This window comes from Eubalaena glacialis, chromosome 1, assembly GCF_028564815.1.
Source record: "Eubalaena glacialis isolate mEubGla1 chromosome 1, mEubGla1.1.hap2.+ XY, whole genome shotgun sequence".
NCBI classification, from domain to species: Eukaryota; Metazoa; Chordata; class Mammalia; order Artiodactyla; family Balaenidae; genus Eubalaena; species Eubalaena glacialis.
In genome coordinates, this window is record NC_083716.1 from 183993808 (window position 1) to 184021002 (window position 27195).

The window sequence follows — 27195 nt, forward strand, 5'->3', positions numbered from 1 at the left end:
CCAAGCAGAAGGAGCCAGCCACCTATCACTGCATTGTAGGATTGTGGTCAGTGGTGCCAGCTCCTCTGATTTTCCCAGAGAACTCATAAACCCACATTTTAATGTGAAATATCTCAACTTTTAAATGTTATTGACAATTTTAATATATTTTTAAACTATGTGTGCCCTTGCCTATGGACATGCAGATGTGACCTATGGACTGCCAGTTTGCAACCCCTGCCTGATGCCTGAAAGTTAAGATTAGCTGCTTCTTTCCTTTCACTAGATTGTTCCTTTAAATTGTGCCCTCCCTGCAGCCTCTACCCCTCCTCCTTGGCTTTTCCTCTACCTTTTCTTTTGCTTCCACTCACATCATCCTAATTCCTTCAATCCAAACCCTCACTCCCTTCTCTAATGCTGTCCACTTATCCAAATTCCATTATAATGATTATATAAAAAGACCCAACCCCCCCATCAAATAAAGCAATTTATGAAAAATCAAAATGAGCAAAACTTTTAAACCTTGCATTAAAAGCCACCTAGTAGACTCCTCTGTCCTGAGGGAACTTCAGGCGTATTAATAATTCAAAGGCTCACACTTGGTTGAATTGATTTTTTTATTCCTACTTGATATTACCTCATACATACGCTGTGTTTTCTCTTTAAGCTCTTGAAGTGAAGAGCCCTATCAGCTTCCCTTGTTCAAACCACTCCAGCTCCCAAATGTCCCTCCTCCTCTCCACAAACATAAAACTGCTAACATTTCAGACCTCTCTCTTTGGAGTTAGCCGACAGCAGTGCCTGGAGCCCTCCTTGGACCTCCTGGGGCTCTAACCCTCTGTGAGGAACCATGGCCATGGTTGGAAGATCTCAGAAGGAATTTTCTAGATATTCATCTAGCACTTCAGCATCCCGACACTCCGCCAACACTGAGACATTTTCACCCCTCATTTTCTGGATTAGACCCAATTTCTGGTCATTTCATAAGACTGAGGTGTCAAAACAGGGCCAATCTTGAGTCTAAAGAGAGTAGGCAATTACCTACCTACGGAGATTTACCAAATACAATAAAAACTGAAAACGTCCCCACCTGTTCACAACGACTGAAACCTCAGGCCAAGCTTTTCATTCCACCTCCGAGGTACAGGAGACTGTGTCCGAGGAAAAGCTTCAGTAAACTTCAATCCATACTGAGGGATAACTACCAGATGTCGGATGTCGGGCACATTCCTCAAAGCAAGGTTAGGTGGTAGGAGAAAGGAGAGACCTGGGGCCATGAAGTTGGTGGGAGGCCCCACCGAGGCAGGGACGAGGTACCTGAGGTGGGAGGCGTGGCAGTCACTGCACTATTTTGCCTGACTTTCCTTCCTACCCTGCTCCCACTTTGCTCTTCCTCCAACCTGCAGCACAGTCAGTATTTTTGCCTGCCACAATCAGAGAATTTGGGGAAATACTTTAACACATCCTCCAATCATTAACACAAGATCAAAATCCTGAACCCACCTCCCACCCCCAACGACTCCTGCACCACCCCAGCATTTACAACGTTTACACAGACAACTCAGGAGACCATAAAATCTGCTGGAGTGTTACGCTGGTAATTCCTGAATCTGAAAACTTGAGGCAAGTCCTTTTTCATTGAGGAATTTCACTTCCCTCATCCAACAGAGATACAGCCCAGAGGGCAAACTCCCATGTTGGGTATAATTCTTTGGGTGAAATGTTTAGAAGAGTCCTGCCAACACAGAGCAGCAATTTCCATGCAAATTCGCACCTGTGGGGAAAAATGCAATTGGTCCAACCATTGTACTGATGGGACACCCCCTTCCCACTCCACTGGGGTGTGGAAACACGAAGGAAGAGATCTGTTTGTTCAGCCTCTGAGCGTGCCAAACATAAACGACTCCTGTGTTGCAAAGGAGGCGTTCGCTCCACACTGCTGCTCAGTGGCAAGGACTGCATAGCAATGAGAAGTTGTGTTCCCCTCCTTCTCAGCGGGACTGTAAGAACAAAGGCAGTGTTTTTCAGAAAGAAACAGAAAAACAAAGCCAGGGCATTTATGTTTTGTGAAACAAAAAAGGCTGGTTAACCACGTGGAGTTTACAAAGAAAAATAATAATAATCTACTCAACTTGGTTAATTCCTGGGGTGACAGTGTTTCAATCCACCCACCTCAATTCCAATGGCCTGTGGCCACGCTGGGGCAGTGGTGGATACAGTGGTGCAGAGTTCAAGACCCATAGATTGTTCTGGTCTCTGCCACTAACTATCAAGATGAACTGGGGCAAATTGCAATAAATGAGTTGAAGTAGCTCAGTGGTCTTCAAACTGGGGTGCAGTGACATTTGCCCTGGTGCATGAAGACTTTCTGAGGGCTTTCCAGGGGAAGAGAGAGCTTTGGGGAATCAACTGCCAAATCTTCAACTTCCACATGTCCTCTTTCCTGAAATTAATCTGCTAAAATCATGTCTCAAGGACTCTTTTTTTCCTCCAATAATCCTTTTCCTACTTTGCAAAAGAAAAGCACACTCTTCACCCACCACAGTCCTACTCAGGTGCATTGTCCTGAGGTGTGAAAACCTCCAGAGATTCTTCCTGAGGGAGAGTCCTCTGAGAGAAAAGCAGGAGCGTTTCAAAAAGAAACACTGAAGGGAGGTGAAACACTCATGGCAAGCCTCTTTCTTTCCTTCTTCTTTCCCTCACTCTCTTCTTTCCTTCCTTCATTTCTTACAGTCGGAATTCAGAAGCAAGAAGGTTCCAAAGGGTAACATACTAACACATTCATTTGAATTAAAAAATGAAATAAGATTTTTTTTTTCTGACAGAAAGTAAGCCCAATTTGGCAGAATGGTTTGACAATAAGGACTAGCTTTGCCAAATAATTTATATGATGGACACTCTCCATAAATTTAATGAGCTAAATCTGCAGCTCCAAAGTTTTGATGAAAATATAGTTTTAATCATGGATATAATATTCAGTACATCAGCTAAAATATACTTTGTAACTATTTAAATTTATGATAAAAATTTTAGATGTCAACTCACAAAGGACCTTTCCAAATTATTTTACAGACTACATGAGCAAAAAAGACTGAAGCCACTAGTCTAGGAAGGAATTCCACTAGTCTGGAGTTCTTTCCAGGTCAACTGCATGTGAAATTTCTTGGTCTTTTCTCTTTCTCCCTCTCTCTGCACCCAGCCGTATACCTGAGTCTCCTAGCCTTGCCACAATGCTTTATCAATCACAGTATTTGAGAGGAGACTTTGTTACTAGTGTTCAGTATCCCTTCAGCTACCCCCAAATAAAACTAACCTGAAAGACCCAGAAAAGTCGAGGGAGAAGCTATGGGAGCCAGGCAGAAAGTCCCCAGAGCACTTTCCATATGTCTTAACCATCTTACAGACGAGGGGACTGGAATGAACAGACTGAACATCTCAACTGGTCGGTAAAAATAATAAACTGGTCTGTCCCAATCTCCCCACAGCACTAACTTAATGTTTACTTCCCACTCATAAGAAAGAGATATGATATTCAAGGTCAAACACCAACGTTTCTTTTTAACTTTCTCTTTGTAATGCACTTAATTGACACAATTCTCATATTTGTCCACAATGATCACTCCTGGATGTGAAAATGAGAAGAAAAAAATACATAGATATAGAAAGATAGAGACAAATAGAGATAGAGAGATAGAGATAGATATAGAGATATATAGAATAGCTCCCACTCCCTTTGCTTGATTTATAGAAGGCCAGAGTGGTAAGAATCTCTATTGTTACCAATAAACCTCAGAAAAGGAGATAAACTCTTCAGTGACTCTGATTAGCTATACTAGCCAGCTGGTTTTGCTTTAGACAAAATTTCCCTAATTTTTTTGTGCCATGGCCCCCTTTAGCCATCCAGTAATGTCTATGGAACCCCTTTTTTCTCCAGAGTGGCTGCACCACTTTTTTTTAAATTGTGGTAGCACTTAACAGGAGATCTACCCTTTTTAAAAATATTTATTTATTTATTTATTTGATTGCGCCTGGTCTTAGTTGCGGCAGGCGGGATCTTGTTCCCTGACCAGGGATCGAACCTGGGCCCCCTGCATTGGGAGCGTGGAGTCTTAGCCACTGGACCACCAGGGAAGTCCCAGGAGATCTACCCTTTTAACAAATTTTTAACTGTACAATACAATCCTGTTAACTATAGACACTAGAACTTATTTATCTTGCATAACTGAAACTTTATGCCTGTGGAAAAATAACTTCCCATTTCCCCCTCTGCCAGCCCCTGGTAACCACCATTTTACTCTCTGCTTCTATGAATCTGACTATTTCTGATTCCTCAGATAAGTCAGATCATACAGTACTTGTCCATGTGTGTCTGGCTTATTTTACTTAGCATAATGCCCTCCAGATCCATCCATGTCATTGTAAATGGCAGGATTTCCTTCTTTTTTAAGGTTGAATAATATTCCATTGTATATATAAATCTCATTTTCTTTATTCATTCATCCATCAGTGGACACTCAGGTTGTTTCTATATCTTGGCTATTGTGAATAGTGCTGCAAAGAACTTGGAAGTGCAAGTGTCTCTTCAAGATCCTGATTTCAATTCTTTTGGGAGTGGGATTGTATGGACCCCTTTGCAGAATACACATAAGAAATAAGTAAGATTGCAAAAGGAGACAATCATCTTGAAATACTGTTATAAAAACATTTTTAAAAGCAATTTTGTGGCATAGTAGTATTTGTGCTTTTTTATTAATATATTAAATAGCAAGTGTCAGGAGCAAGAATAATATTTATCATAAGTTTAAAGTAGTGATTAGTATACAAAGTATATTGAAATATCTGTAACCACTATAATATGTTATTAAAAAAATTTATGATTTGGTGAAAAATTCACAGATACTGCTGATATAATTGGGGTTTGTTGCTTATATACATAATAAAAGGAAATGTTAAATTTCAGTTAGAATTTAGTGAAAATACTTAAGTTTTTCCCATTCAAATTCACAGATCCCTTGCTCTAGACAAATTATGACTCAGGCAATATTTTGAAGGCCTGTCCACCTTCCTTTTTGAGCCCTCTTTACTCTTCTGGTTGGCTCTTCCTTCCCTGTATACCTACCCTATGGTAGTTTTGATAAGCTGATGTGATAGCATAGCTCATGTATAATAACCACCATTCATTGACTGTCTACCATTTTGCACACATTATTTATGTGCCTTATGACAACCATCCAAGACATTTTATGGAAAAAATAAAAAAACACAACTGAAGCTCAGGAGGTTAAATAACTTGCCCAAGGCAACAAAGTGGAAGACTCGGTGTTTAAACTCAGGTCTGTATGGCTTAAAACTTACTCCCATTTCCACTACACTCCACTGCCTCCTTCTGGCTTGGAGAAATTTTGCATTTTAATAGGGAGTCTAAAAACCAAATACCTCCAAGAAATAGATTTCTGATGGAATTTCAGGGCATCAGAAGAAAGCTATTTGGAGATAAAGAGTCTTTAGACGCTCTTTCAATTTTGCAATACAAGTAATTCTTTTCATCCACCACCCCACTTCAGAGAGATAAGGAACTGAATCAAACCACAGAAATATATCCCTAATCCTCGCGAGGGCTGCACAAATTTCAGAACATTGTGGACAAACAGAATGCTTCAGTACTTTTGAAGGGAAAAGGGAGATTGTGGGGAGGATATTTTACCCAGCTGCCACTGCAAGCACTGTTCTAGATGCATTCTGGATTTTTTTTATTACTCCAAAGACAGTAAAGAAACTATGATCCTTACTTGATAGAGGAGGAACTGAGTGCCAAAAAGGATGAAGAAAAGGGAAGGAAGGGCTCTCCCCATCCCCATATATACAACTTCCCAGTAGCTTTCTGTTGTTAAAAGCAGATTCCCCAAATTCTAGAAGGAAGAAAGTACTGGGCAGGGAAAAGAGAGCATCTAAAACATTGTTTCACAGATGAAGTACAAAAACAACTTGAAGGCAGCGCCCTCCTTCTAAACTGTAAACTCCCCAAGGGAAGGGACCGCGTCTTTTACACGCCTACTCTCCTGAGCAGCTGGAGTGGGGTCTGACACAGGAGAGGCTCACGGTGATTCTTTTAACCATACAAGGCAACACTGGCCTGTGAACTTCCTCTGTAGCTCTTTAGAGGATCCAAGGCATTCTGTCAGTATAGGACACCCAGTGTTTCTAGCAGCTTGATTTTCCAGGCAATAAACTTTGGACAATGCTGTATTCATTAATCACTGAAATGATCTCTATCTCTTCTCATTATCCTTCTCTCTTATCATGCTTTCTACTATTTTAAGGCAGAACTGGTAAGTATTGTACCCACTGCAACCACTGGATGACAGGCTTCATCTGGCTTTTTACTAATATTTGTCAAGTTCAAATATATGGTATTCTATTGAGTGCATTAGAAAATTAAGATGGATGCGAATGGATTATGTCTAACATCTTTTATACTACAAACATTATAAAAAGTCTCCACTAGTCTCTAACTAGATCTTCTCCCTTATCTAGTGTTAACTCTAAGAAGCCATTTCAACAAATACTTATTAAACACCTACTATAAACTTTGTCCTATTCTAGGTGCAAGGAGTAGGGAATACAACGTGATAAGTCAAGGCAGCAGTATAAATGAAGCTCTCTGAATCAACCGAGAAGTAACTCATTTTTGCAGTGCTTCCTACTTTTTAAATTGCTTTCACAATACTAGCTCACAGTTTTCTTAAGGTCACATCCTCCCCTAGGTGGTAGGTAGAGCAGGTATTATTACCAAGTATTAACAAGTTTGCAAGACTTGCCCAAGTTCTGACAGTGTATCAGTAGGAGAACTAAAGCTAGAGTCCAAACCACAGAGATCTGGCCCAGAACTTGAGTCTCCACTTTCATGATCTATTCCTTTTCCAGGCAGACTGCTTTCCTATATAACCAACGTCATTCAATAACACTGCGATACATACTCTGAGACCTCACAATCCAACTCATGATGGAGACCCCTGTTGTTCTACATCTCACCCCAAAGTTCCACAGGCAATTATTCCACCAGGTTAATGAGTAGAAATGGTTAATGAACTATGAATTCCATACCTAGGGGTTCCACTTATCTATTGCTACATAAATTATTCTGAAACCCAATGGTTTAAAACAACAATTTTACTATGAGTCATGATTCTATCTATCAGGAATTGGGGCTGAGCTTATCTGGGTGATTCATCTATTCCACGTGATGTTGATGGTGATCACTCTGCTATATTCAGCTGGAAGATGGCCTCAGTCACAAGTCTGACACCTTACAGGGGAAGGAAAATGGCTGTAACACTGGACTTAGCTGGGACTATCAGCCAGAGCACCTGTATGCGACCTTTCCAGTTTGGCAGCCTCAGGGTAATCAGACTTTTTACCTGGAGTCTCAGGGCTCAAGAGTGATGAGGCAGAAGCTGCATGGTCTTTTGTGACCTAGCCTCAGAAGTGACATAGCATCACTTCCATCATACTCTTTTGGCCGAAGCAGTCACCAGCCTGCTCAGATCCAAGGAGAGGAGACACAGACCCCTACCCCTCCATGAGAAGTGTTAAAGGATTCATGGCCATGATTTTAAACAGTTCCATATGGGTTTCTTATATTAACTTATAATTCCTCCTCTTAGCCAGTGGTGGTCAAGAGAGCTGTCTCTGTTCCCATGCCACCCACTTCCTCTTCTCAAGTCACCCAAATTTGCTAGCCTTCTGACTGTTCTGCACACTCGGCATGTTCCTGTCCCCTGCAGTGTTGTGTTGGATGGTCATTTCCTGGATCAGGGCCCTTGTTACATAAGGTTCTCAGTCTTCATCCATGGCTGCATGAGGTATACACTAAGGGACTGAGTCCTCATTACCTTTATTACAAGGTGCTGGTGCTGGTTGTTTAGTGCCAGGAATGGCTTCTCTCTCCACTGGTGCTACTTTTGCATCGTTCAGTCCCTGAGGCACTCCTGCTGTTTCCTTGTATGTATGTCAGCTGTGCACCGATCTCTGCCAACTTAGAACTGAGCTCTCAGAGTAGCGTCTTTACCTGTCCTAATAGGATGTTTTGTGTTCCCAACAGCACACTTGAGACCAAATTGCAAAGTAGATAAGAACACAAGCTTTGGGGTCAAAAAGCTCTGGATTTCTAATCCTTGCGCCACCACTGTGTAATCTTGTCCAAGCTACTTCATATCACTGAGCCTTAGTTTCCTAGTCTGAAAAATGGAGACAAAGATATATACTTCCTGTCAAAGGGGTTAAAAGGTTCTATGTAGACAAAGCAATTATCACATCACTGGTACTTAGTAAAACCCACTAAATGGTAACTACAGTAATAGTAGCACTACCAGTAGTAGCAATGGTGGTTAACAATATCTAACTGACAAAGGACTATGATGACATAAAGTAAAGGACTCATGAGCATGCAAATGAATTCCTTTCTCTACAGATATATAAACTGGACTTAAAATATGTATGGATATGAGTATGAACATACATACACATGTGTAAGTTAAAATATTTATATTTTCCCTTTCACCAGCTATATTTTATTTATATTTTTTAAATGTCCACATGGGTATTTTCTGTCATTCATTCATACCAGCTTTTCAAGTAACTTTTACCAAGAGAATCTACCTATTTTTAAAAAGCATTCAAATGCTGTGGTTGGGCTCGGCATATCACAAAGAATACAGCATGATGAAAATGTCTCTAGAGCATCATAAAGAAACACTTCAATATTTAATATGGGCGGATTTACTCCAAGGGCTGAAACACAGTCTGCCTATCACCAGCTCAGTTTCGAAATACAGTTCTTGGCTCCACTCCACAGTTCAATGAATGTGATCAGTGCAAATTCACAAGGTAAATAAATCTTAAAGATATTGAACTAAGTTATTTCCCAACACAAGAACACAAGGGGCAAGAAAATCTTGATTAGTCAATGCCTGAACTAATATTTCATCTTGGACTAGATGATGTAAAGTTTCATGTTATTGACTCCCTGTTTGAATCTTCTTTGGAGAAAAGCAATATTCCACTCTGAATTGGTTATTATCACAACACCATCCCCATAGTTAAGATCTGTCAATATTCCTTCATCTGGGAGATGCTTAAGGTCTAAGGTTTTACTGGTCCAGACATGAAGTAATCTGCATCACAATTCACATGTAATTCACATCACTTATACAGTTCACCCTTTCTGAACAAGTGAAAATCCTCCCAACAGGGACTATATTTACCTGCCATTCATCTACAACTGTGCAGAAGAAACTGGGTGGAGGATAGAGTTAAGGGCATTTTAGAGGGTCTGAAATTTTACTTCCCAATAGGCAGCAAAGGATGGGATGAAACATTGAAAGTTCCTAGGTTTGGTATAAGTACAGTGTATTAATTTCCTAGGGCTGCCATAACAAAGTACCGTAAACTGGGTGGTTTAAAGGAGATTTACTGTCTCATGGTTCTGGAGGCTAGAAATCCAAAATCAAAGTATCAGCAAGATTGGTTCCTTCTAAGAGCTATGAGGGCAAATCTGTTCCATGGCTCTCTCCTAGCTTCTGGTGGCCCAAGGTATTCCTTGGCTTGTGACAGCATAACTCCAACCTCTGCCTCCATCTTCACATGGCTGTCTTCTCCCCTGTGTGTTTACATCATCTTCCCTCCACATACATGTATCTCTGTGTCCAAATTTTTTTTATACAAAGACATTTGTCATATTGGATTAGGGTCCACCCTTATGACCTCATTTTAACTCAATTACCTCTGTAAAGGTCCTATTTCCAAATAAGGTCATGTTCTGAGGGGGTTAGGACTTCAACAGATGTTTTCTGGGTGACACAATTCAACCCCTAATATTCAATATGCGAAAATAAGAGCAAAACAGAGCAAGGAAATGGCACAGCCATATTACAGCAATGTAGGACCAGGAAAAATGCCAAAGTAATACAAAAGATTATCATTCGTGCCTTCCAAAATTATTTTTCCATTGTTTAGTCTCCTTTTATGCAAGCTACCATTGTTTCACTTTCAATCTCTGTAATTCAAAGCACAGAGAACAATTTGATAAGCTTTTTTCCCAGATCTGTCTTGGGATGTCTAGTTCCCAAATAGGTTATTCTGTTAGGTACAGGATTTCCCTGAGCTTTCTATATTTGTTATTTCTTTAGCAAAAGGGTTTGGAATAACTTGCAGCCAACTGTTCTGTATCATATTTTGCTGAGAATAATAGATGTGTATGGTGATTATCATTAGACTTGAGTTAGTTATAAGTCGACAAAATCCTTCCAAACATTGGAAAGTTGATCTCATCTTTCTCAGAAGAATGTTTTTCCTCTCTTCACCTGTGGCCTCCAGCTTCTTAGAACCAACACCATTCAGGAAGGGTTTAAATAAAGAATCTACAGCATTTATGATGTTCTTAGGCCATAAATAATGCCTCTGCCAAGGACTGGGCTCTTAGAAATGGACTTTTGCTTTCTCTCAAGTATACTGCAAGGAGGAACACTATGAATCTGGGAATATCTCCTTCCTTTGCCAAAAGTATATGTTTTAAGCTTTGGAACCTCCTAAAGGACTAGCTGGCAAATACTGTATGAGAAACGAAGGACAAGAGACCAAGTAATAGATATCATATCTGAATCCAACTTCGGATATGCGTGAGATTTTGAGATTGTACTCCACAGTGGAAGCAATACCATATAAAGTAGAGCCAATGTAAGAAATGCGTAGACTAATCTTTGTAACTGCATTTTCCCCCTAGATTGGGTGGAGTTTTGAATATTCCAAAGTCAGAAGAGGAGCCACGATTCAAGAGATATGTAAAGAAACCTTGGAGGAAAATGTCTAGTCTCCAGAACTAACTAAGAGTTAACAGAATTATAACTAATTCTAACAAATCTGAAAACCAAATAGCAGAATCAAAGGACCATATAGTGGTATCATATTTTTACCTGAGTAATTGATATTATAGAAAATCAAGTTGTGGAAGATACCGTTGCAGCAACCGCAGCCCTAGATTCATGTTCAACATGTGGATTTCTGGATCTTTCAAAGGGTGCCAACATGTGCTAAATGAAAGAAAAAGAAATATTAGAATCATCTTCCTCAAACTTGACCTACTAATTTCAGAGATAAAAGTCACTTAGCTTAATGGTTGTTTGGCTGCTTGGGCTAGAGTAGTGGCTTTAGATATTTTTCTTTCAAGTGAAATTGTAGCTTTACTGTAATACATTTTATGGCATCTCATAACATTGGTATGGTGTAATAACTATAATTGTGTTACATGATCTCAAAACTAGGACAACCCTTAGAGATTGTCTGTCTTTTCAAAGTAGCTTTTACATACATGATCACTGTATCTCAGGTTACTAACTCAAAAGAATACGGAGGTCCAGAATGGATGTGTGACTTGCCCAAACTCACCCACAAGGCAGAGCCAGGACTTTGCCCTCCATGCTCTCTGCATCCTCTTTTCCATTTCTATTTCACATCCATATCACCTCCAAACACTTTGCTCAAATACTTCAGCATCTGAGTCACAGTTGCTTTCTCTCCCCAATCTTCAGCCATCATTCTCAGGAACAGAATCATCCAAGCTGATGACCAGAAAATTTCTCAACAACTCTCATCCTCAACTCCATCACACTTCAGCCACAACTTGGATTTTCTCATCACTAAGAACTGCTTACCTCTGAAATCTCTAGTCAGTTTTCCTTTTCTGGCACAATTCACTTTCCTCTCACATATCTACTTAATCTGCCTATTGCAATAATCAGTCAGTCAAAAGAATACCAACTGAGAACCTACTGCACCCAGGCCTGGGAAATCAGTGTAAGACCAGCTAACCACGGGCCTAGCACCCTCTTGGACCTCTTGGTCAGGTAGCAGCTCACTATACACCAGTGCACACCTGCTCTGAAGGCCTCAACTGTCTCCTTAGCAATGGATGGTTACCCTCTCTAGCATCCTAAAATCCTTCAGTTCATTGATCGTCCATCATTCCAATCCCCAAATCCAGGTCACTTCATCATTCACATTCTCTGCTCCCAGACTACCTTGCTGCTAGATAAGATCATAAAACTACAATGACTAGTTCCACCACAAATTCAAATTCTTCAACTTGATCTAAGAAGTTTAAACTACTTCAAAAGACCCAGAGAGAACCAAAACATGGATGGAAGTCTTAAAGATGCAGATTTTTGATGACACAAGATAGCAATTTATAACCAGGTCAGCTAACCAGGAACAGAATAGTAATGAGCTCAGTATTGCTATTGGTAGCATAAGTAGAGTTCAAATCAAAGGTTCCCAAACATGACTGGCTTTAACACCTGAAGAGAATTATTAAAATACAGAGTCCCAAGTCCTACTTCAGACTTACTGGATCAGAACCTCTGGGAGGCATATTTCTAAAGCTCCCTGATAGATTCTGATACAGCTAATTCACAGGCTGATATTAGGGTCCCACTGGGCTATACTCTTGGCCATACTTTTTTCCAGGACACAATGAGAGGGATTTCTTCACTAAAGAGGAGTCTGGACTGAATGGTCTGCCTTTATATTTTATTTCTTCTTCTTTCTCCTCTACCTGAACCTGAAGTCTGTTAATGTTGTCTGTTCTCTGTCCCACATATGGCTCTTAGAACTCAACACACTGATGCAACTCGGGAGCACAATCCCTGCCCAGTGAGCTGTGGGAGTCCAGGGTTCCCGCCAGTCTAGAAATAACAGTGGTGGATGCACATGCAAATCCTACTTATTCCACCTCCGTGGACATGAAGCACCACAACTTCTCTTAATTTTCCCCCTGACAAGGACGGGCTGCCTGCTTTTTACTCTCTTCTGCCCTCTTGCCTCATTTGTAATGACTTTATGTAGCCAAAATGAATGTTTCTTCATTTCTGCCCTTCTAGCAGAAGTAAAAGCAAGATGAACATCACATCTTTGCTGGACTAAACACTTAAATACATTTGTTGCTGCAGTGGCCTCTGTGGACTCTGCCAAGGTGCAGCTTATGTCACTGTTTTGAAACATCTTTATGGTCAGTGAAAAGATCAGCATTACCTCCAGTGATGGTAAGATTCAAATAGCCAGTTCCAGTAACACCCCTGAAGATAAGTCATAGTCTGATCAGTTGATTTATAATAAATCTTCCCTATGTGTATCTTGATAAAAGCAGACTTTTCAGGATTTTTTTAAGTTCCCTATCAAGGCTTTCCTTTTCATACTTTTCAGTTGCCAAATTATACAAAGTTATAATTTTCCTCATTTACTGTGGATATGATTGACTACATAGTCCTTAAAAAACAGTTACCTGCAAATAAAATTACTTGACCCCAATTTCATATACACACAAAAAATAGATAATACTCTAAATGCTATCTCATCTTGTCATTTTTCGTTGAATTACAAAAGGTTTCACACAGGTCAGCATTGCTGGTGTCGCCTTACTTTCATTTCTGTAACAATCTTCTTTATTATTAATAAGGTGATGGCAATAAAAGTGATAATAATGTCTGCATATTTTCCCAAGAGCACAAACGTCTTGGCTCTGGGTACCAACATGCACTAAAATATATGACAGATGCTGTGTATCTTTCTTTTTTTTTTTAGCATCTTGAATGTCTTAAACAATTTTCCTTTAGTTACTATGGAAGTTCCTAACAATCCCAGTTACTAAAGGCAAGAGAGTGGTAAAAAAAAATTAAATTTTCCTTCTTTCCTTTTGTCCTTTTAACAGAGCGGCCTCACATTTTCGATATTTCAAGTCTCATATACACATCACAAATTCTTTGAAATTTGAATGTTATTAGAGAAATAATTCTGTTTTCTTCTCAAGGAAGAATAAAAACCTAATTTATGTAGGAGTTTTTCTAACAGGAGAAAATGGCCATGACTTATGGAGAAGTAAGCTATGTCTTTGAGAAAAAGCTGGGCTTCAGGTCCACAGTCTGGACTATTCTCTTCTCACCCAGATTCATTCACCGTATTCTTCCCTTATTAAATCAGCCTTTTGGAAATGTTACTTCTCTTTGAGTCATCTGGTAGACCACTTACCATCAATGAAATAGACTTTGATTTGTTGGTTATTTCTTTCTAGGCACCATACTCACGAATCCAGAGGCAGCCACAAGACGAATGAGTCACTAGGTGCAGATCAAGTTCTGAAGTACAGAAAGATGAGAGTGATTAAACAAAAGCCCCCATTTGGTTCAGATTGTATTTTTTATTCATTTCAATTTGTTAAACATTTATAGAACTTTTACTGTCCTGGAATAAGTTCCCTTGAAAATTGAGCCTGGGGCAAGTCTTAAATTCTAAGCTTTACTGGGAGATATAATTCCAGGGCAGTGTGAGTGATAGAAAAGAGAACTGAGGCAGGTAAGATTGGGAACCACATACAAGGTATTGTGTTACAAAATTAGTCATTTCACAAAGACAAACAGTCTCTTGGGATAAGCTATACAGAAAGCTTTCTCTTGGTATAGTCCATCACGGGGTGGAAAAGAGAGAGAAATTAACCATCAGCTTCCTCCCATCTATTATATCCCACAACCATAAGTTGCCATCCAGCAACTGGAGTGGAAGAAGAAATCCAGAGCTCTAGAGAGACATAAAGGCCAGAGAATCTGAGGTGGCACAAAAGAGGTGTCTTGATACATTTATCATGTACAATGAAAGCCCTTTTATAGTATATTTCCTAGTCAAATACAACTATCAAAATTAAAATTAAATATATCCTACCTGTATTTTCAAATCACAACTAAGAAAAAAGTAACTTCTGATCATTGGTTGCCTTTGAAGAAGACATATGTAATAGTATATAAATTTTTTAGGAATTGTTTTTACCTATGAATTTCATTTCTAGTATTGCTAAACAATAAACGTCAATCAAAGAAAAAACAGTTGATTTTTCTAGAGAAGACTGCTGAAGCCCCTCTAGACTAGCAGAATTAAATAAATATTAAACAGAAGCTTCTAAGGAAACATTCAAAAATCAAGTGAGTTCTCCAGGTGGTCACCTATGGGAAGGTGGTTAGGGATGACTCTAACTTCCTTAACAAAATGTGAGTATCATGTCCACTGTTATGGGAGAAGGAGGGAGAAATTTAGGAAGAATAGATTACTTCCTTCATTAGTATGCAAATAAATTATTTATATGCAAATAATATGAGCAGCACTGTGGTTATAATACTTGGTCTTACAAAGAAATCGTTTAAATTCATCTGCCTGGGGGAAGAAAAAAGCTTTTTTTACTATCCTACCAAACTTTCCACTGAATTATTTGGGCCAGAATAACTCTGCATATGATGTAATCTGAACCAGTATTGTTGGACATATCTTTAATTGTGATTAAAACACTTCAGCTCAGTCTAATTTCTTTCTGCTTCAAGAGTGTCCAAATGTCCTTAAGGACAGATAACTCCATCCATAACTACCATCACCACTACCATCATTAAGTACTTGGATAACATAATATCTGATGTTAAAGAAGTCATTTATTTGAAAAGCATAGAAGACAACTTAATTCTGCTATGTACCAAGTCTTACTTGCCATGAATTAGCAGTTCAAGGTGCTTACACTGTTAACCCCAAATCTTTGGACTACTTTTATTTTCAGTTCGTCCAAAAATTCTCAAAAAAAAATCTATTACTTACATGTGGTAATTCTCTACCTACAAGGAGAATAAGGAGTCTGCTCAGGCCATCCAAAATAGTAATAGGGGACCTTATCTTGTTATAGGACTAGTCCACACAAAAGATGTCCTAGTTTGCTAGGGTTGCCATAACAAAGTACCACACACAGACTGAGTGGCTTAAACAACAGAAATTTATTGTATCATTTTCCAAAAACCAGGAATACAAAATCAAGGTGTTGGCAGGGTTGTTTCCTTCTGAGTGCTGTGAGGGAAGGATCTGTTCCAGGCCTCTCTCCTTGGCTTGCAGATGGCCATCTTCTCCCTATGTCTCCTCACAACGTCTTGCCTCTATGCATGTCTCTGTGTCCAAATTTTCCCTTTTGGTAAGGACAACAGTCATATTGGATTAGGTTGCATCCTAATGATCTCATTTTAACTTGATTACCTCTGTAAAGAGCCTCTCTCCAAATAAAGTCACATTCTGAGGTACTAGGGTAAGGACTTCAACATATGAATTTGGAAGGGGACACAATTCAACCTGTAACACTCCCTAACACTCTTGCATTTTGGTTTTATGATCTGCAAAGACGGGTTCCACTGGGGTAACGGCAAAGGTCAGAATGCAAGCTCCAGTGTCCAATCACAGCCCCTGGCTAACTGTGAGACCTCAAACGAGTCACCCAACCTCCTTAAGCTCCATTTCTTCACCTGTAAAATGTGAATGATAATAGTTCCTACCCCACAGGGTGGCTGTGAGGAGTAAACTGTCAACCATGTGAAGTGCTTAGCCCAGTGTCTGGCACATAGTTAAGTGCTCCTAATACACTAGTTATTATTAGCATGAATTTTTTAAAATTAATTTTTACTGGAGTATGGTTGCTTTACAATGTTGTGTTAGCCTCCACTGCACAACTATTAGCATGAATTATTAACCTAAAATGATCAGTCTAAACTGAAAAGTAAAGCTCACAAACCCAAGGGTGGGAGAAAACAGTTTCGAGCTTTCCTCTCCCACCAATTTACAGCCCCCTCTACTTAGGCTGCCTTTTAGATTAAGGTGGACTCTCAGAGCCAAGCTCTCAGGAATGGCTGACTTAGAATTACAGTGGCTGATCTCCACATTACTCCACCTTTAATGCTACAAGATTTCCTAAGAGGCAGAGCTGAGGTCACTGAATTTACTGACCAAATGTCCTACTTTACATGGTGTCCTTTATACTGAGATATTATGCTATACAGCTTTCTTCTCACAGTAACTGCTTTTCCGTATCTCAGAAGGTCAGCTCTACTCTACATATCCTGTTTCAAGCAGTTCATATTTTCTCTTTTATTCAGCCAAAATTAGATTACCAATTTTTTTGCGTATGTGTGACTGTGGTTTAAGTTTTTTCCCCAAAACCTTCCTTTACAAATTCATTAATATTCATGGAGTTTATATATTAAATTTACATAAGTCTGTGATAAGAGGGAAGTCTCTGCTCCCAAGATTCTAATCTTACATTAGGAGGCTCTGAGGCTTGTTATAAATACCTGTTTTTATTGTTTTGTTTTCATGTTTCGCTTATCTCCTACCTTTTCGTGGAGCCAGAAATAAAAACAGAAAGATCTAGGCAGTGGATAGGTCTCTGACCACCCCAATGAGCCTCCTTTCTTGGTGTATCTCAGGAAACGGTGAAATTAGCATTACAAAACTACTCAGTCTGACATGCTCAAGAGATGTGTTTTCTGGGAGAAAGTCTACAACGTTATTAAAGCATCTAGGGCTACTTTATGACTTTTGTGGTCCCCTCCATTAAAAATAAAAATAATAATAATAATAACTATACTTTTCAACTGCACTGGTATAAGGATGTATATACTAATGTTATATACTGAAATATTTTCTTCAACCTAAAAGCTTATTTTATTCTTCTGATTTTAAAAGAAATTAAAACAATTTCATGGGCCCCTAGAAGTATTGTGGGCCCTCGGCACTGTATCTACTGTGCCTAATAGATGTCGGCCCTGAAAGCATGAGAGGAGCTATAGTATTTCATTTAAGGTTCCCAGTTGTTGACTACCTTAACCAACACATTATACGGCACCAAAGATGCACTTGACTTTTATAATCCTTCTGTTAGTGGCTACAACCTAAAGTTCTATAAGAAAGAAAATAAGATACAGGCCTATGGGGCTCTGTATTCCAGCATACAGTTAGAGCAAGGATTACACAAACTCTCTGCACATTTTCATACTTATCACATCTCAGTTTTAAATTCTCTCTGAATTTCCTTTATAGTTGTATAAATATAAAAAATAGCATTTGCTGCTTTTTAAAGTGCACCTTTCATGAATCAAAGTTACTGATGAAGAAAGGAAACTAACATTTCCTGAGAACATACTATGTATCAGGCATTGTCTTGGGTGCATTCACATAGATAGTTCAGGGGCACAAAGACTATTATCCTCATTTTTATGTATAAGGATAGAGACTAACTAGGTCAAGTAACTTGCCTAAGATAACAGAATTTAGTAATGGTGGAGCTAGGATTCAAATCCAGATCCTTTTGATGTCAAAGTCAATGCTCTTTCCATATACCCTGAGAAAACCATAATTCAAAAAGAGTCATGTACCACAATGTTCATTGCAGCTTTATTTACAATAGCCAGGACATGGAAGCAACCTAAGTGTCCATCAACAGATGAATGGATAAAGAAGATGCAGCACATATATACAATGGAATATTACTCAGCCATAAAAAGAAATGAAATTGAGTTATTTGTAGTGAGGTGGATGGACTTAGAGACTGTCATACTGAGTGAAGTAAGTCAGAAAGAGAAAAACAAATACTGTATGCTAACACATATATATGGAATCTAAACCAAAAAAAATGGTTCTGAAGAACCTAGGGGCAGGACAGCAATAAAGATGCAGACGTAGAGAATGGACTTGAGGACATGGGGAGGGGGAAGGGTAAGCTGGGATGAAGTGAGATAGTGGCATGGACATATGTACACTAACAAATGTAAAATAGATAAGCTAGTGGGAAGCACCTGCATAGCACAGGGAGATCAGCTCGGTGCTTTGTGACCACCTAGAGGGGTGGGATAGGGATGGTCGGAGGGAGACCCAAGAGGGAGGAGATATGGGGATATATGTATATGTATAGCTGATTCACTTTGTTATGCAGCAGAAACAAGCACACCATTGTAAAGCAATTATATTCCAATAAAGATGTTTAAAAAAAGAGGTTACTGAATCCTTAAAGCATATATTCTCAAGGAAGTAGTCTTAAATAAGGTCAAAGGTTTATATACAAGTATTTTTGCCACAGTGTTATAAAAGCAAAAATGTTTCTAAAACATGGAAACAACCAAAATATCCAAATATAGTAAAGTTAGTTAAGTAAACGATGGTATTCCCAATTCAATAAATTTCACGAAGCCACTAAAAATAATCTTTTTGAAAAATATTTAGTGACGTGGAAAATGCTGGTAATGCAACGTTGAGTGAAAACGCTGACACAAAACTGTACATGAGTTTGACGCCAATTATACAGAGAATTTTCTTAAGAATACTGTTGTGATTATCTTGCCTTAGGAAGAGACCATTAGTCATAATGAACATGTTTTAGTTGATAATGCTCTGCTTTCAGCAAATAAATGAGAGAAAACTTTCATGTATCAGCATTACTTGGCTTAAAGAATGTTTCAATTCCTACTATTAGTTCCGTAAGCATAAGAAAGGAGGTGAGTCAATAATAATTGGACTCCACTTCTCTGAGTAGGTCTTAGGAGTAAATAAGCCAATGAAAAGTAAGACCCATTTCTGATGTAGTAACACTGAACCAGTGGGGAGCCAGCGACTGCTCATGGACCCCTTGCAAAGCCAATGTTCAAAAGAAAATGAAAAATTATACATCTACCCCCATCTAGAAGGAAAGAAATCACAGTCATAGCAGTAGTTATCTCTGGGAAATGGCACTATGGGTAATTTATTTCATTGTTATGTTAATAGGCATGTGTCACTTTGATAATTATGGGAAAAATGTTTTTGTTTAATTGGGTTTGTTTGTTTGTTTGTTTGTTTAAATAAAGGAGCCAGTGCTTAAGACTGTGGAGTGCAGGAACAGAAAAACCAAAAAAGACTCAGAAATGCCTTCCGATTCAGGATATAAAGGCTTGATAAAATATAGTTTACAGTGTAGACATATTTCATAGACTTTCCAAATAAAGAGGATTATAGACATTTTAGACATTAAAGAAACCTAGGTAGGTAATTTTCTTGGGCTTTTCCCAAAGACTCTGTGTAGAATAAAGTAGAAAAGTGAAACAGTGCAATCTCTCTAACAAATCTTCCTCAAACTTCTAAGATGGCTTTCAATCAGCACTGTCAGTATAATAATGCAATGCAAGAACATTTCAAAATTTCAATTACTAGTCCAAAACAAGCAAAACACAACTTATAAAAAAGGAAAATACACAGTATTGCTGTGACAGTTCTGAAAGACACTGAGTTCAGGCCCATCCTTTTCTTACGCAAGTTCTCAAATCATCATTTTATAGATCTCAACACTACAGCTACTTCATAAATGCTAATCGGACTATAACATTACTATAATGATTTGTAAAAATGAATATGGAGTCTCCTAAATCAGCAGTCTCCATTTTCTGTCAAAATAGTCAACAGGTAAATTTCATTTTGCCATAAAATTTCTATTTCTATTATTTCAGTTGTTAAACCAAATGGTAATGAAATGAAAATTTACAATGCCTGATGTGGCCAGAGTTAACCCAGTCCTGCCCACAGTCTTCATGTGGAATTGACTGTGGCCTTCCTCCCTGCTCCCAACTTTCCCAGGAGAAACAGACACCTGTGGACCTCCCAAAGCTTCTTGTCAACTCTAACAAGAATTTCGCTGGATAATTATGTGAAGCTCAAATAAAATTAAATATAAATCAGACATGCTCTGGAAATCAGAAATACTGATAAAAAGTAACTACTAAGAAAAGTTTATACTACAATCTACAGAGCATTGGTTTCTATTGTAGCAAAGGATGCATAATATATGGAAAGGGATTAACAAAAAAATTCATATTATATGTTTTTGCGGTCTTTGACATGTTCATGGTTTTTTCTGATCTCACACTAGAAAGCTGAGTCCTCCTAATTTGTATTTAAACCTTTGCATTGTTAGGTGACCTGAAACTGACCAATTAAGCTTCCTGAGGCCCAATGGCCTTATCAGAAAAATTTATTTAACAAATATTTATTAACCAGTTACTCTCTGAAATGCACTATTGAATAAATAGGTGTTGAAAAATATTCATTTATTTAATCAGTGGCAATTTTAAAACAACTTATTTGTTTTCTGTTGCCCACTAGCCATTCTTCCTCAAAGCCTTTTCTACCCAATAATATATGAAAAGTAATAAAATCCAAATGTTAAAATATCATTACCATAAAGTTTTTAACTTACTCATATTTTCTGATTCTATTTTCAAGTACAGAGCTTGAGAATATATACTGTATGACAATGCTAAACTTCAAATCAGTGACGTGTCAATTAATGAATGCTTAGAAAATTTTTCCCCCAGTTTTATTGAGATATAATTCATGTATAACACTGTATTAGTTTTACATGTGTAACATAATGATTTGATATGTGTATATATTGCAAAATGATTACCAAAATAAGTTTAGTTAACATCTATCATCTCACCTGCTTACAATTTTTTTTTTCTTGTGGTGAGAACTTCTAAGATCTACTCTCTTAGCAACTTTGCAATGTATGATACGGTATCATTAACTATACTGTTAACCATATTGTTAATATATATTGTTAACTATACTGTCACCATGTTGTACATTACATCCTCAGAACTTATTTTTTTATTTATTTATTTTTAATTTTTCACATGAGAACATGGTTTCTTTTATTTATTTATTTATTTTTGGCTACGTTGGGTCTTTGTTTCTGTGCGAGGGCTTTCTCTAGTTGCAGCAAGCGGGGGCCACTCTTCATCGCGGTGCGCGGGCCTCTCACTATCGCGGCCTCTCTTGTTACGGAACACAGGCTCCAGACGCGCAGGCTCAGTAGTTGTGGCTCACGGGCCTAGTTGCTCCACGGCATGTGGGATCTTCCCACACCAGGGCTCGAACCTGTGTCCCCTGCATTGGCAGGCAGATTCTCAACCACTGTGCCACCAGGGAAGCCCTATTTCTTTTTTGTAATTAATCTATTTATTTATTTATTTATTTTTGGCTGCATTGGGTCTTCGTTGCTGCTCATGGGCTTTTCTCTAGTTGTGGCGAGCGGGGTCTACTCTTCGTCATGGTGCGCAGCTTCTCATTGCCGTGGCTTCTCTTGTTGCGGAGCCTGCGGCTCTAGGCGCGCGGGCTTCATTAGTTGTGGCTCTCGGGCTCTATAGCGCAGGCTCAGTAGTTGTGGCGCATGGGCTTAGTTGCTCCGCAGCATGTGGGATCTTCCCGGTCCAGGGCTCGAACCCACGTCCCCTGCATTGGCAGGCAGATTCTCAACCATTGTGCCACCAGGGAAGTCCCAGAACTTATTTGTTATTTTTTATAACTGGAAGTTTGTACCTTTTGACCAGCTTTAACCATTTTATAAAGCTCTTTAAAGACCCTAAATGGTAAGACATCTACATATTCAGCAACATGATATATATATATATATATATATATAGTAGCCTCTAATTGTACTGAAAATCTTCTTGTACAAATATGAATGCACCCTGAGTTTCCCCAGGCCTCCCCAACCTCCATCCAGCAGGACCTCAATACCCTCTAAAATGTTCTCAAGTCCCCTGGAGGTCCAAGTGCTCTCTGAAGTCAGGTACTTCTGGAATTCAGGTGTTCTCATGAATAATCTCACAACATCTCTGGTGGCTCTCTCCAACATCTGCTGAGCACTTCCATTTCACCAGGCACTGCTGTCATGTCACCAAGCTTGCACTCTGCCAGACCACACTGCTGCTCTTCTGCCACCAGAGGTGCCAGAGATGTGTAATGAGACCTCTATTACTGGGACAGGCATGCCTGGCTCCTCCTTTCTTTAAAATGAGTTCTCTCCTCGGAAGCTCCCCAGTCCCCCTTACAAATCTTCTTTAGGGCTGTCCCACGCGTCTACCAAATGTGTCCACGTATATTTAAACTCTAGCCCAGGCTCAAGCCGAGATCCCCATATACATTCATCACTGAAAAGCTAAACAAAGGCACTAACTTTGGAAGAAGAAAAATACCTTTTTAGTTTCCTCTAGAGAAGGGCTCTTTGGTTAAAGTTTTGGGTTTATTATTTTAGAGAAATAATTTTTTAATTAGAAAAAGTTACTATATTTCTTCCTTTGGTATCAATTTTCACCAAAATAATTTAAATTATGACCCTAAAATTCCCGTTTGTCCACTCTCCCAGAGTAAATGAGTAAGTAAACCAGGCAAACAGAACCAATTATATTTAATGATGTCACAAATGGCTTGCAAAATAATTTAACCATTTTTAATCTTTTGGGCCCTTACAAACAAGGAATGAGAGAGTAGCTTAGGAATGCTCTAAGATTAGTAACATACACAAGAGTTTAGTAAGTCTCCTCTGTCCCACCCGATAATTTTCACCTGTCTAAAAGGAAGCACAAGAAGAAATTGACAGTGGGTCTCAGGAGAGCTGTTTTTCTCTGCTGATCTCTTCATTCTGTACATTTGTTCCCCCACACAACAGTTTTCTCAGGGGTTATCAATCTTGGCAATGACAGACAGCCTTTTCATTCCACAATTCATTTTAAGATCAACAGTTTTGAAACATGATACCAATTCTTTCCTTATCCCCTCACTTGTTTAACCACCCCCTGATTCTGGTGAATATGTTTGGGCTACTTGTTAGCAAGAAATCCTGATTCCATCACAAAGCAGAATCTCCTTTACATTCTCAAAAAAGTCTTGGTTCGCATTTTGAGAAGCAGTATAGCATGGTAGTCAAGAACACAGACAATGGAAATAGATAATGCAGACTTCAAATCCCAGATTTTCCACATATTATTCAACAGTTGTATAACTTTGGGCAAGTTACTTTAACTCTCTAAACTCCAGTTTCCTCATTTTCATAATGGGGATGACGATAATAATAGGACCTACCTTGCAGGGCTGTTTTTAGGATTAAGTGAGTAATAGATGTAAAGCAGTTAGAAGAGTGTCTGGTACATAATAAGCATTAGTTGTTGTTATTAATACTTTAGAACTATTCTGTTGAGTACATGAGGAGGCAAAGCAGGCATGACAGGACACCAAACACCATTATCTTACCCTAAATCTAAACGCACTCTCTGGATATTTGATTGGTGGCTACTGAGTGACATTGAGCAAGTAACTCTCTAAACCTTTGTCTCCTCATCTATAAAATGGTGATAATTGAAAAAAAAATACAAGTAAATTACTTGGCAATGACCTGACATGCAGTAAACATTAATATCCCCACTCCCATGCAAAATTAAACTAGAGGTCCAGCCCAGTCCAATAAAGCAAGAAAAATAAATAAAATGTATAGAATTTCAGAAAGAGAGGGACTTCCCTGGTGGCACAGAGGTTAAGAATCCACCTGCCAATGCAGGGGACACTGGTCCGAGCCCTGGTCCAGGAAGATCCCACATGCCGCAGAGCAACTAAGCCCGTGCACCACAACTACTGAGCCTGTGCTCTAGAGCCCACAAGCCACAACTACTGAGCCCGCTCGCCTAGAGCCCATGCTCCACAACAAGAGAAGCCATTGCAATGAGAAGCCCACGCACCACAACCAAGAGTAGCCCCTGCTCGCCACAACTAAAGAAAGCCTGCGCGCAGCAACACAGACCCAACACAGCCAAAAAGAATTAATTAATTAATTAATTAATTTAGAAAAATACCTCAGAGTAATGCTATTTAAAAAAAAAAAAAAAGCAAAGAATTTCAGAAAGAGAACAAACCTATCATTATTCAAAAATGATGTGATTGTCTACAAATAAAAAGTTTGTTAAATATGCTAAATGTAAGATAATTATGTAAACTCTATTGTATTTCTATATACCAGTAATAAGCAGAAAAAAATTAGATGTCATTTCTTATAGCATCAAAAATATGATGTACTTAGAAATAAATCTAACAAAAGATATATAAGACCTTTAAGGAGAAAAGTATATACCTTTACTGACAGATATTAAAGAAGACTTTAATTAATGAAGAGCTATACAATATGATACTTTTTAAGAAGGGAGGGGGGTATAGAACCCTAGACCAATGGAACAAAATAGAGAGTTCAGAAGCAAACCCACACATAAATTGCCACTTAACATATGACAGTGGTGCTACTGCAGATCAGCAGTAGATGATGGATATTTTTCTCAGTAAGTAGTGGTAGAACAATTTGTTTTCAACATGAAAAAATTAAATTAGACTCCTACCTCACACAGTAGACAAAAATCAGTCCGAGGTAAATTATAGACTTAAATGTGAAAGGCAAGAAAATAAAACTTTCAGAAGACAATATAGTAGAGTATCTTTATGGTCTCAAAGTAGGAAAAGAGTTCTTAAACTAGACATAAAAAGTTCAAATTACAAAGGGAAATGTTGACTACATTAAAATTAATGTCCTCTGTTGATCAAAAAGTGTTATAAAAGGTGAGGAGACAAGTCCAAACTGAGAGAAGATAGTTGTAACACATTATGTAACAGAATGCAAAATGTACTTTTTTAAACTTCTACAAATCAGCAAGAATGACAAACAACCAAATAGAAAAATGAATCACAAATAGCACACAAACACAAAACAAGATGTTCAACCTCATGGCAAATCAGGGAAATTAAACACATGGAAGACCTTTCCAAAACTGCCAGACTTAAGAAGTGTGATATAACCAACTGTTCATGAGATTGAGGAGGGATGAAAATGCTCATACTCTGCTGGTGAGAATGTAAATTAGTACAACACTTTTGGAAAATAGCTTGGCATTACCTAGTAAAATTAAGCTTGCATATATACTCTGTGATCCACTCCCAAGTATATACCCTAGAGAAATCTTGTATATGGTCACCAGGAGATATGTAGAAAGACGTGTATTACAGCATTGTTTATTGCAGTGAAAACTGGAAAACAATCTCAATGCATTCAACAGACTAGATCAATAAGCTGTGGTATATTTTCATAATCAAATACCATACAGCAATAAAAATTTAGTATAGCTATAAACCAACGTGAATGGATCTCAAAAATAAAATGTTAAATTAAAAGAAACAAGTCATCAAAGAATATGTATGGTATGGTTTCATTTATATAGAGTTTTTAAATGGTTCAAACTAAATAATACAATGTTTAAGGAACATACAAATAGGCAATGATGACCATAAAGAAAAGTAAGGAAAGGATTAACAAAGTTCAGAACTTTGGCTACTTCCAGAGAAGGAGAAGAACACATAGGGAACTTCTGGGATACAGTAATGTTTTTTTTCTCAGCCTGGCTGCTAAAAATAGAGGAATCCATTTTATTTTCCTTTAACCTGTATACATATATTTTTATACTTTTTTTGTATGCCTGCTATATTTTATAATAAAAATAAGATTAAAAACATTTGACATATGCCTTGATTATCTGAATTTTTCAGACTAAAACATTTTTTCCTGAATTACAAAAATAATTATTCCAGTTTTGTCTTTTGCACTTGTAAAAGGGAGTCACAGAATTTGAGGTTTCCCTCTATGATAAAACTGAAAGAAGTATTTTTATGCATAATCCCTGTTTATTTAGCAATAGGTTTCAATTAAGCAGTGAAGGTTTTTATAGTCACTGAAAGCATGTTAAAACTTATATCACATCCCTTTTATTCTTAACAGCATTCAAAATACTCAAGAAATATTACTCTACAGCCGTGTTGTCTGATGGAAATATAGCATAAGCCAAATATGTAATATTAAACTTTGTAGTAGCCTCATTTCAATATCTGATCAGTATTTTTTAAATGATTAATGAGATGTTTTATATTCTTTTTTCATATTAAATTTTCAAAATTCAGTGTGTATTTACCACTTACAGCACATCTCGATCTGGACTAGACTCATTTCAAGTGCTCAGCAGCCACATGGGGCTTGTGACTACCATGCTGGACAGCACCATTTCACAGTCTCCACATGAATAATGATCTACTTGGCATCAGCTTTAGAAATTTTTGCTGCTGAAATGGCCACCCACCAAATCCAGAGGCCTATTAGACCTCCAAACTACAAAGGAGATTTCTAATTTTAGCTTTAAGTAGAAATAAGTACCTTATTTACACAGAACAATAGAACTAGTCAATTTTCTCTTTATATCCCTGAATTTCCTCTGGATTAGGCCTAACAGGAACTTCTTGTAAAAGGGAAATAATAATGCTTTGGAGTTCTTAAGCCCATTTTCCTCAGGAATCTAAAACATTTTAAGGGACTTCCCTGGTGGTCCAGTGGCTAAGACTCTGCACTCCCAACGCAAGGGGCCCAGGTTCAATCCCTGGTCAGGGAACTAGATCCCACGTGCCGCAACTAAGACCCGATGCAACCATGGC

At 38.3% G+C, this 27195-nt stretch overlaps 1 long non-coding RNA gene across 1 annotated transcript in view; it reads right to left on the reverse strand.

Annotated features, from left to right (window-relative positions):
• Window positions 1-1715: 1715 nt before the first annotated feature.
• LOC133098980 (uncharacterized) overlaps window positions 1716-27195 on the reverse strand; it is a 116238-nt gene continuing 90758 nt past the window's right edge. Inside the window, exons 3-5 of the long non-coding RNA XR_009702278.1 lie at window positions 14056-14162; window positions 10950-11066; window positions 1716-1753 (exon numbers count right to left, since the gene is read on the reverse strand). This is a non-coding gene — a long non-coding RNA (uncharacterized LOC133098980). The remainder of the gene's footprint in view (window positions 1754-10949; window positions 11067-14055; window positions 14163-27195) is intronic.